Source organism: Amphiprion ocellaris, chromosome 19 (assembly GCF_022539595.1).
Source record: "Amphiprion ocellaris isolate individual 3 ecotype Okinawa chromosome 19, ASM2253959v1, whole genome shotgun sequence".
Lineage (NCBI taxonomy): Eukaryota > Metazoa > Chordata > Actinopteri > Pomacentridae > Amphiprion > Amphiprion ocellaris.
In genome coordinates this window covers 17,789,830-17,798,338 of record NC_072784.1, presented here as the reverse complement: position 1 = coordinate 17,798,338, position 8,509 = coordinate 17,789,830, and the positions used below count along the sequence as shown (strand labels likewise).

Here is an 8,509-nt window from a genome sequence, read left to right as displayed (position 1 = left end):
TAATGAAAAATAAGAATTTATTATAAATATTATGCTTAAAAAATGCTTATAAGTGTTGCATATATTGTTAAGTTTTAAAAGCCCTGTGTGCGGTTGCGTCTAATTTGCATCGTTGCAGTTTTTTTTTGCATTTTTGTCCTATAGGCACTGTTCCCTCTTAGCTGCGCGCGTGCGCAATTGCGCACTGTTGACACGGTCTCCGCGCACAGAAAATCTGCGCTGCGCACAAAAAAAAATTCCAACCTAAATTGTAAATAAAATAAACACATAACAATTCATTCTGTGCTATTTTTCAATGTGAGTCAGTGAGTGACCGGTGACTGGCTGCTGCAGCCAATGATGCGATTCACATACGTATTTACCATAGACTGTATATAATGGTATTTACGCAGCTAATCAACGTCAGGCGTCCTTATGTGCAGCCATCGTTGTTCTCATAGATATGAATGAGTAGATAGGACACGCCCCTTTGAGCTGCGTGCTACGGCGAGGCTAAGCTAGTGGGGGCAAAGTTTCAGTGCATTCAGTTGATGTAGACAGCGTGAAAACGGAAACAAGTATGCCGTCTCACTGTGCTGCATACAATTACACACTATGTCGTACGATTGAGACAAGGAAACTTGGAATGACTTTTCATAGGTAAGAATAGTTTTTGGCTCTTTTTTCATTATGAAATCTTGTTGAGAGCTTCCAGTCTATGAGAGCTAACGAGTTAGCCACTAGCAAAACGCTAAGGCGAGCTAGCAGCTTGACAACCAAATACCAGACGATTAATAGTAGCTGTAGTATAGTTGTACAAGCAGTAGTAGTAATACTAAAAGTACAAGCAGCAGTAGTAGTATAAACAGCTGTTAGAGTCGTAGAAGTAGTATCAGCATTTGTAATAGTATTACAAGTTGTAGTAGCAGTGCCAGTATCAGCAGCAGTAGTTCTGTGTACTACCACTACTACTAGTAGTAGTCACATTGCTATTACTACCACCAATACTACCAATAGTAGTTATAAAGCCTAACTCATGTATATCCAGATTACCATCTATGTTCTTCCTCCAAACCCATTTTTTGATTGGGATTACAGGCAGTTCTTTAGGACTGCTCTCAAATAATTGAAATGTTACTAAAAAAGGTTATACTTATCAAATTAAATAGCTCTGGTCTCCAGTATATTGGCGAATTCGGTTCTTTGTACTTAATTTATTAGCATGATTTCTTTTTAATATGTTGTGTACAGACTTAATTACTTCTCTGTCTACTTTTCTTACTCCATGTAGGTTTCCCAGAGACTATGGGTTGAGGAGGAATTGGAAGTTTGTCGGCTTAGACCTGGTGTCATTCCATCAGTGTTAACTTCCCGGCTCATCTTGGAAGAGTACGTGCCAGAAAGACCACGACCAAGCAGCCTTGAGATCTTAGACAGCGTCTCCCTGAGGTGGGTGTCGACGGTGTTCATGGTCAGGTCTGTGGTAATCCTGTCAAAAAACAAAACAGAAAAAAATCTAGATTATAAATCAACATGTAACCAAAGCGCTCTGTGTATAATGCCATAGTATAGGATGTAGTTCAGAAAATGTCAAAGTATAGTATGCTTTACTCAAGAATAACATGGTATGGCCTGTAGTTCATAGTACAGCATGTTGGCAAGAAAAAAAAACAAAACATAGATTATTATGTGATTCAAAAAGTGCAAAATGATAGGATATTGCCTAAAATTGTCATGTATGATATGTGGTTCAAAAACTGTCATAGTGCAGTATATTGTCAAAATAGTGTGTAATTCAAGAAAACATGAGTATAATATGTCATCTAAAAAATGCCATAGAATAATAATTTCATTGCACAAGTAAAAGTATAGTAACTTTTAAAACTGTTTGAATTCTTATATGTTGCTAAAAAAAACAAAAAAACTAAAACAAAAAAAAGTCACAGTAATATGTCAATTAAAAAAGCCTATAGTATAGTGTGTCGCCCAACAAACATCATAGTATAGCATGTCACTCTAAAAACGTCATAGTATAGCCTTTAGTCCACAGCTGTCAGTAGGTGAGGAGCAACACAAAAACAGTCCAAACGCTAGCTTCCAGAGGGTTAGATGAGAATTTATTTGAAAGAGTAAGTTTACAACAACACAACATGTGAGGGGGTTAAAAACAAATGGGTGTTAGTAAAATAAAAATAAATCAACAGAACTAAAAGTGAACTTCATGTTGACATTGATGGGCATTCCAACCAGGAACAAAGTAAAAGATAATCAATACGAAAAAAACTCTTCCTGTTCACCTCTTAAAACCCATAAACACACCGCAGTAGCACCCTAAACTAAAACTACCAATGGGTTTCCTGTTTTCCTTTCTGAACAATTCAAAGGTCCCTCTCTATCTCCCCACACATCCACCAACCACTGGAACACATCTCCAAAGTTCTGCCGGGCCAGCTCAGCTTCCCCTCAGAAGAAGTTCCACTAGATGAAGGAGCCTTTTGAGAGGCAGCTGGCATCATGATTGGACTGTACTTTGGTCTGTTCCAGTCCAGCTTCAGCTCCAGAGACGGCAGGCGGGACGAGTCAACGGAGGCCGGGTGGACGAAGGCATGCAGCTGAGTACAATCCAGAAAACAACAGAGGAGGAGTGCAGCAGCCCAGGGCCAGAACAGAGTAACATAGTATGTCTCTTAGAAAACATCATAGTGTAGCCTTTGGTATGAAAAAACGCCATCATATACATCGTATATTGTACAAATAACAAGTCAAAGGAAAGAGACATACATTGTAGAATTGTAGTAATTGTTGGCTGACTGATTTACTGATTATCAGTATTTTATTTTTTACTGATTTACGGTAATAAATACATTTAAACATGATGCTACTTTGGCTCTGAACCTTTATCTACCTGTGGTCGCTCTGTCTTCTGGAGTGATTTGATTGGTTATACGTCACGAATAAAACTCCTTTAACTTAACATCTGTAAACAAAACAAAAACGTATCAACAAAGTTTTCTGTTAGAGTTTGTGTTCTTCTAAGTTTAGCTCCAAGATTTTAAATATTTTCATTTACTGCAAATGAATATCTACTCCAAATGTCTCAGTAATAATTATTATCAGCCTTAAAAACCCACAAAACACCCCTCTATACTCGACCTCACTTAGTACAGTCCTGTTCCCCCTTCTATAAATCTGCTTGGAATCTTCCACTTCCTGTTTGTCAAAGTGGCCTTCTACCTGGACAGGTTTTGTTGGAGCTCAAGCAACAAACATTTTGGGTAACTGCATTTTAATACGGATGGATGACACTGAATTAGAGTGTGTTTTAATGAGACTGAGTTAAGATGTGTAGCTCTGTCATTAAATAGTAAATTATTTCTCAGAATTCACAGAGAAAAGTCTGAAATGTTTGCTAGGTTAGCATGCCACATGTTCTTTGGCTCAGCTAAAGCTAACTCTCTCCACCTTCTGGATCTGTTGAGTTGCTTGTTTTCAAAATATCTTGCTGGAGGTGCTGAAGCTCAGAAAGTCTGAGCTGTTTGTTCAAAATAAGCTCATTCTCAAGTCTTATCTGAACTGTCCTCTTTTGTTTGAACTTTCCCTAAACTTAGGAGTTAATGACAGAGCAGCACATCCAGACTCAGTCTCATTATGTAGAGATTAAACTTCAGTGTCATTCATTGATGTTAAAGTGCAGTTTTTCAAATGTTTGTTGCACATGCTCCTGACCAAACCAGTCCAGGTGGAAGACAATGTGAAGAGAAAGCTCCAGAGGATGAATATCACACATTTATGTTGGAAATAAATGTCCTTTAATTAGACATTGTCATGCAAAAGTTGGATTTCCCTTTAATGATGTTCAAATCTTTGAGTGTTTTGTTGATGTTGGTTTCTAAATGTTTTCTGACACTCGGCCCCAAAGATTAAAACCTTCTACGGCTCACAAGCTGCAACAATTCACACATTATCAACTATCTTTCTGACTAAACTAAGATAAAAAGTGAAAAACTGCCTGATTCCTGCATCATGAATGTAAATCTTGTTGGTTTTTATGACAGTAAACTGAATATATTTGGGTTTGACATTTTATAAACCAAAACAAGAAATGAATTAGTGGAGAAAACAATCAACAGATTAATGGACAAAGAAAATGTGTTTTCCAACATATATGGCTGAATTACTCCAACATTACAAGATACATACAATTTTAATTCAGTTTTATTTATATAATGCCAATTACAGGTCAAATTGTCTCAAGACGCTTTATTTTTATATTTTTTTTGTCATATTTAAAATATGACAAAGTAAGAAATTTAAACCTCTTGACTAATCCAATTTATTGTTTAGTTTTTAAGAGACTAATTGACAATTCAAACTTTCTCCACTAAAACTAATAAACATGAGGTCAAATAGAAGGAACAGTTTTAAATACTGCAGTTCCACGATGGCAAGAATAAAGTTTCTCAACAAAAAATAAATCTGCTGGTGGATTCCATTAAAGTCCTAATAAAGGATAATAAAGTGTGATACTAAAGGTTTGTGGTGCTAAAAATCTCCAAGTAAAAATATCAAGTTGAACATGTGGATGGAGGTTGAAAAAAGTTGACCTCCCTTCATTTCTCTGGAGCGACTCCATGGATTTTATGGATGGTGGTTAAAGACCTGCTCTTCTAGTGGTCTTCCTTCTAGTCGCTGTATAAAGTCACTCCATCCTGGCCGACTTCAACACCTCTTCATGACAACTTGTTCTGCCTCCGACCTCGTGGAAGCTCAAGAAACTCAGGAAAACCTGTCGAGACTCGAGGAACTCATCGAGACTCGAAGAACTCGTCGGGCGGGGGAAGGTGTGGTGGGTGGTGGGGGGAGGTGGGGGAGTAGAGGGGGGAGGCCGCCACCCACCTCCCTGCCTACTCTCCACCCTGACTCCACCCAGACTCCGCCTTGGCTCTGCCCATGTGGTCACTTCAGAAACTACGATGCCAAAGGGATGACGAATTTATTTCTTTTTAGCTGATCTGTAGCTCAGAGAGTTAAGGATTTGCCTATGGAGCCGCAGGTTGCTGGTTCAAGACCAGACCCTTTTTAAATTTTATCAAAATCCTGACAAAGACGAACAAAGAAAAGTGCCACTGGTGGGTCTTGAACCTGTGACCTTCCACTTGGTAGTCCTCTTCTTATCCCCCTGAGCTACTTGACTAATTCATGTTTTTTTTTGCGCATTTATCATCTATTTTTTGCCATTTTCGAGTTTTTTTTTTTTACTCGAGTCTTGACCGTTTTTCTCAGGAGGTTGGGCTTCAACCTTTGTGCTGGAGGGTTGAACCCTCAATTCCAAGACTTTCCAAAGACTCGAGACCTCCCGAGTCCTCAGGACCTGAGCTTTCACACAGTCTGAGGGCTGAAATTTTCTAAGTCCCACAGTAGTTCTCTGTTAGATTTAACTTTCAGACAGTCCAAGGACTGATATCTTCGAAGTTCCTGAGTAGTTCTCTGTTAGTTTGAACCGTCAGACAGTCTGAGGACTGAAATTTTAAAAGTTTCTCAGTACTTCTCTGTTATTTTGAACTTTCTGGTTAACAGAAGCCTTAAAACTTGTGACCATGAGTCTTGATTTCACATTTAGACCATCCATCTGAGTTCTTCTCAGACCTTCACCTGTGGGTTTTTTAGAAATCCTCAACAAACTTTGATTCTCTTCATTGAACAGTAAAGTTTGTGGAGATCAGAAAGTAACATTAGTTTGATCGATGCCTTCAACTACTAGTAGACTTTATCTGGAAAGCGGTTTTCTGAAATGAGCTCTTAGTAAATCTGTCCACAATCAAACCAAGAACATAGAAAGAGGAAATGTTTGAAGAAACAACTTGATGTTTTTGTTTCAGACTAGAAAACACTTCAAGACCTTTATCTGTTTTTGCTCTTTTTGATCGTTTTATTGTCTCCTCTGTTTAATTTGATCTTCTAAAGTCTAACTGGTGCCCTTTCAAAGGTTTTATCTTTAGTTTGATTCTTCTTAAATGTTTAGTTTTGCTCTTTTCTCACCTTTTATTCTGTTCTAATGTCTGATCTGATTTCGAAATGTTTTGTCTTTTTAATGTTTAATTGTTCTTTTTTCAAATGTTTTATCGGCTTGTTTGAAAAATTTCCTTTTCTTTCCCAATGTTTAATGTTTTGATTAAATCTTTGCTAAGGTTTTTCTTTTTAAATGTTTTACCACCTTTTAATGTCTAATTTTCTTTTTTAATGCTTCATTGTATTTTCTGTTTAATTCCTATTTAAAGTTTTATTGTCTTTAAGATTTAATTTTCTAATTAAACATTTAATTTTTTAATTAAATGTTTTGACTTTTAAAGGATTAATAATCTCATTAAATGTTTTTTATTTTTCTAAATGTGTAATATTCTTGTTTAATTGTATTTTTTTTAATGCTCAATTATCTAAAATATTTCATCTTTAATGTTTAATATTTTTGTTTAAAAAATTTTGTTTAATTTCATAATTACATGTTTTGTATCTTCCGTTTATCTAATTAAATATTTTGTCTAATATAATTTAATTGTATTTAATGTTTAATTTTCTTTTTAAAAGTTTTATTATATTAAATGTTTTTTTCCTTTGATTTAATTGCTTTTTTACTGTAGTTTATTTCTTTAATCTTTTTTTCTGTCAAGATTTTAACCCCAACCTTAAAAATGAAACAAACCCTTAAATCACAATGAAAATACTTCTGTTGTCACAATCATGAGTTAGTCAATTATTCAGTTTATCAATTCAGCTTTACTTGTTTAGCACCTTTCACACAGATTACAAAACTAAACAAGCAAAGAGAAAAAACTATGATTAAAACTCAAAAACAAACAAACAAACAAACAAAAAAAAAATGATTTAACATGGTAATAAAATATGTTGTGTCCAGGGGATGGAGGGAGTTTATTGAAGTCTTCTTGGGCTCACATGGGAAATCATTTAAAATATAAACTTGATATTCAGTCTAAGGAAACTGCAGAGCGACAGAAGAACCAACAATATCTCCTGTTTTCTCCTTTAATGAGTCGACTCTTCTTGTGCTTTCAGACCAAAGAACTACAGACTCTTCACAACCTGCTCAAACTCTTGGTACAAGACCTCACCACACGGGTCAAGAAGGTTTCCATCTCATTTCTACTCTGAAGCTCACCTTCTCCTGCTCAAACTGCTGACAAATGTTTCTGCTGCTCTAAAGTCTGGTCTCCAGAACTTCCTAAAAACTCTCAGAGTCTCTTCTGCTGCAGGTTGCTTTGTAGAACTGTTACAGAAAACCTCACTAAACCACATGGAGGGGCCTCAAGATAGTCGTCCAAATGAAACCGTACAAAAACCAAACTAGCACAACCCAAACGCTAAAGTCTCCTGCAGCCTACCAGAGAACCTCTGAGAACAGAGAATCAGGACAGGAACTCTTACCTTCTGGACAACCAACATTGCTTCACAAACAAGAATACAGGATGTGTCTGACCAAAAATCTCTGAAGACTCACTACAGCCAAGATAAAGACACAACTCAGCTGCACCAAATCCACTAATCACTGCACCCATTAGCACCATGTGCTAACTGTGGCTAAAGAACCACATTTACCAAGACAACTATCCAGTACAAAGCCCTAAAACACACCAAGAAACACATTAAAGACGATTTTACTGCTGGAAGCTGCAAGCCAACGCCTAAGGAACAAACTAAAGCAACGGAGCCAAACCCAGTTCACTGGTGAAGAGAAGCAGAGGAAATGTTTGACTGGCTGGCGCCAATTAAAGCAGGAAAACACTGAGCTACTCAGGTGTTCCTGATAATACCAAGCAGCCACCTGGACAGCCAATAGGAACACAGCTTAGTGGAAGTCCAGAGGGCTGGGTTAGTGAAGGAAATTCAATTTAAAGTTGAAGCAGAAAGTTAACAAAGAAAGTTGAAAACCACCTTCTGATACCTGAAATCTCTGAGTTTTCACACAAAGAACACCTGAACATGTCAAACTGGTTCCATAGTAGAACCATCCTTGTAAAAACGTCATAGTATGGTGTGTTGCTCAAAAAACATTAGGACCCGGCTGTCAGTGGACAAACATGTAAGAAACATGAGAACAGAGAGAACCCAACCAGTAGGTCACAGTTTATCATCCCCCAGTCATCTCCTGAAGTCCATATGGTGAGAGACATCAGTATCTGGTTGTTAATTTACCAGAGGATGCTTATAATCATGCTGATGTGGTCTGTACTCTACAGTATTTTAGTGACTCAATGAATGCCTCAGTGGTTTTTTTTAAATGCTTTTTAGTTTTTAATAAACATTTAACAGCCTATATGTAATCAATAAATGGCCTTTGCCTATCTTAAGAAAAATTCACTCAGAACTCTGATGTTAACAGTACTAAATAAATCAATAAATACATGCATGCATACACACAAAAATAAGTTAATACATTAACTGTGTTAAGATAAGATTTAGATGTAAAAAAAAAAAAGTTGTTTATGTTTTTGCAGAATCCAGTATTGCACACTGG

The 8,509-nt window shown here is 36.7% G+C and overlaps 1 long non-coding RNA gene across 1 annotated transcript; it reads left to right on the top strand.

Moving 5' to 3' along the window:
- Positions 1-278: 278 nt before the first annotated feature.
- LOC129347546 (uncharacterized) lies at positions 279-7,688 on the top strand. Its single transcript, XR_008599687.1, has 3 exons — positions 279-1,428; positions 2,364-2,657; positions 7,051-7,688. It is a non-coding gene; the product is annotated as an uncharacterized LOC129347546 (long non-coding RNA).
- Positions 7,689-8,509: the final 821 nt, after the last annotated feature.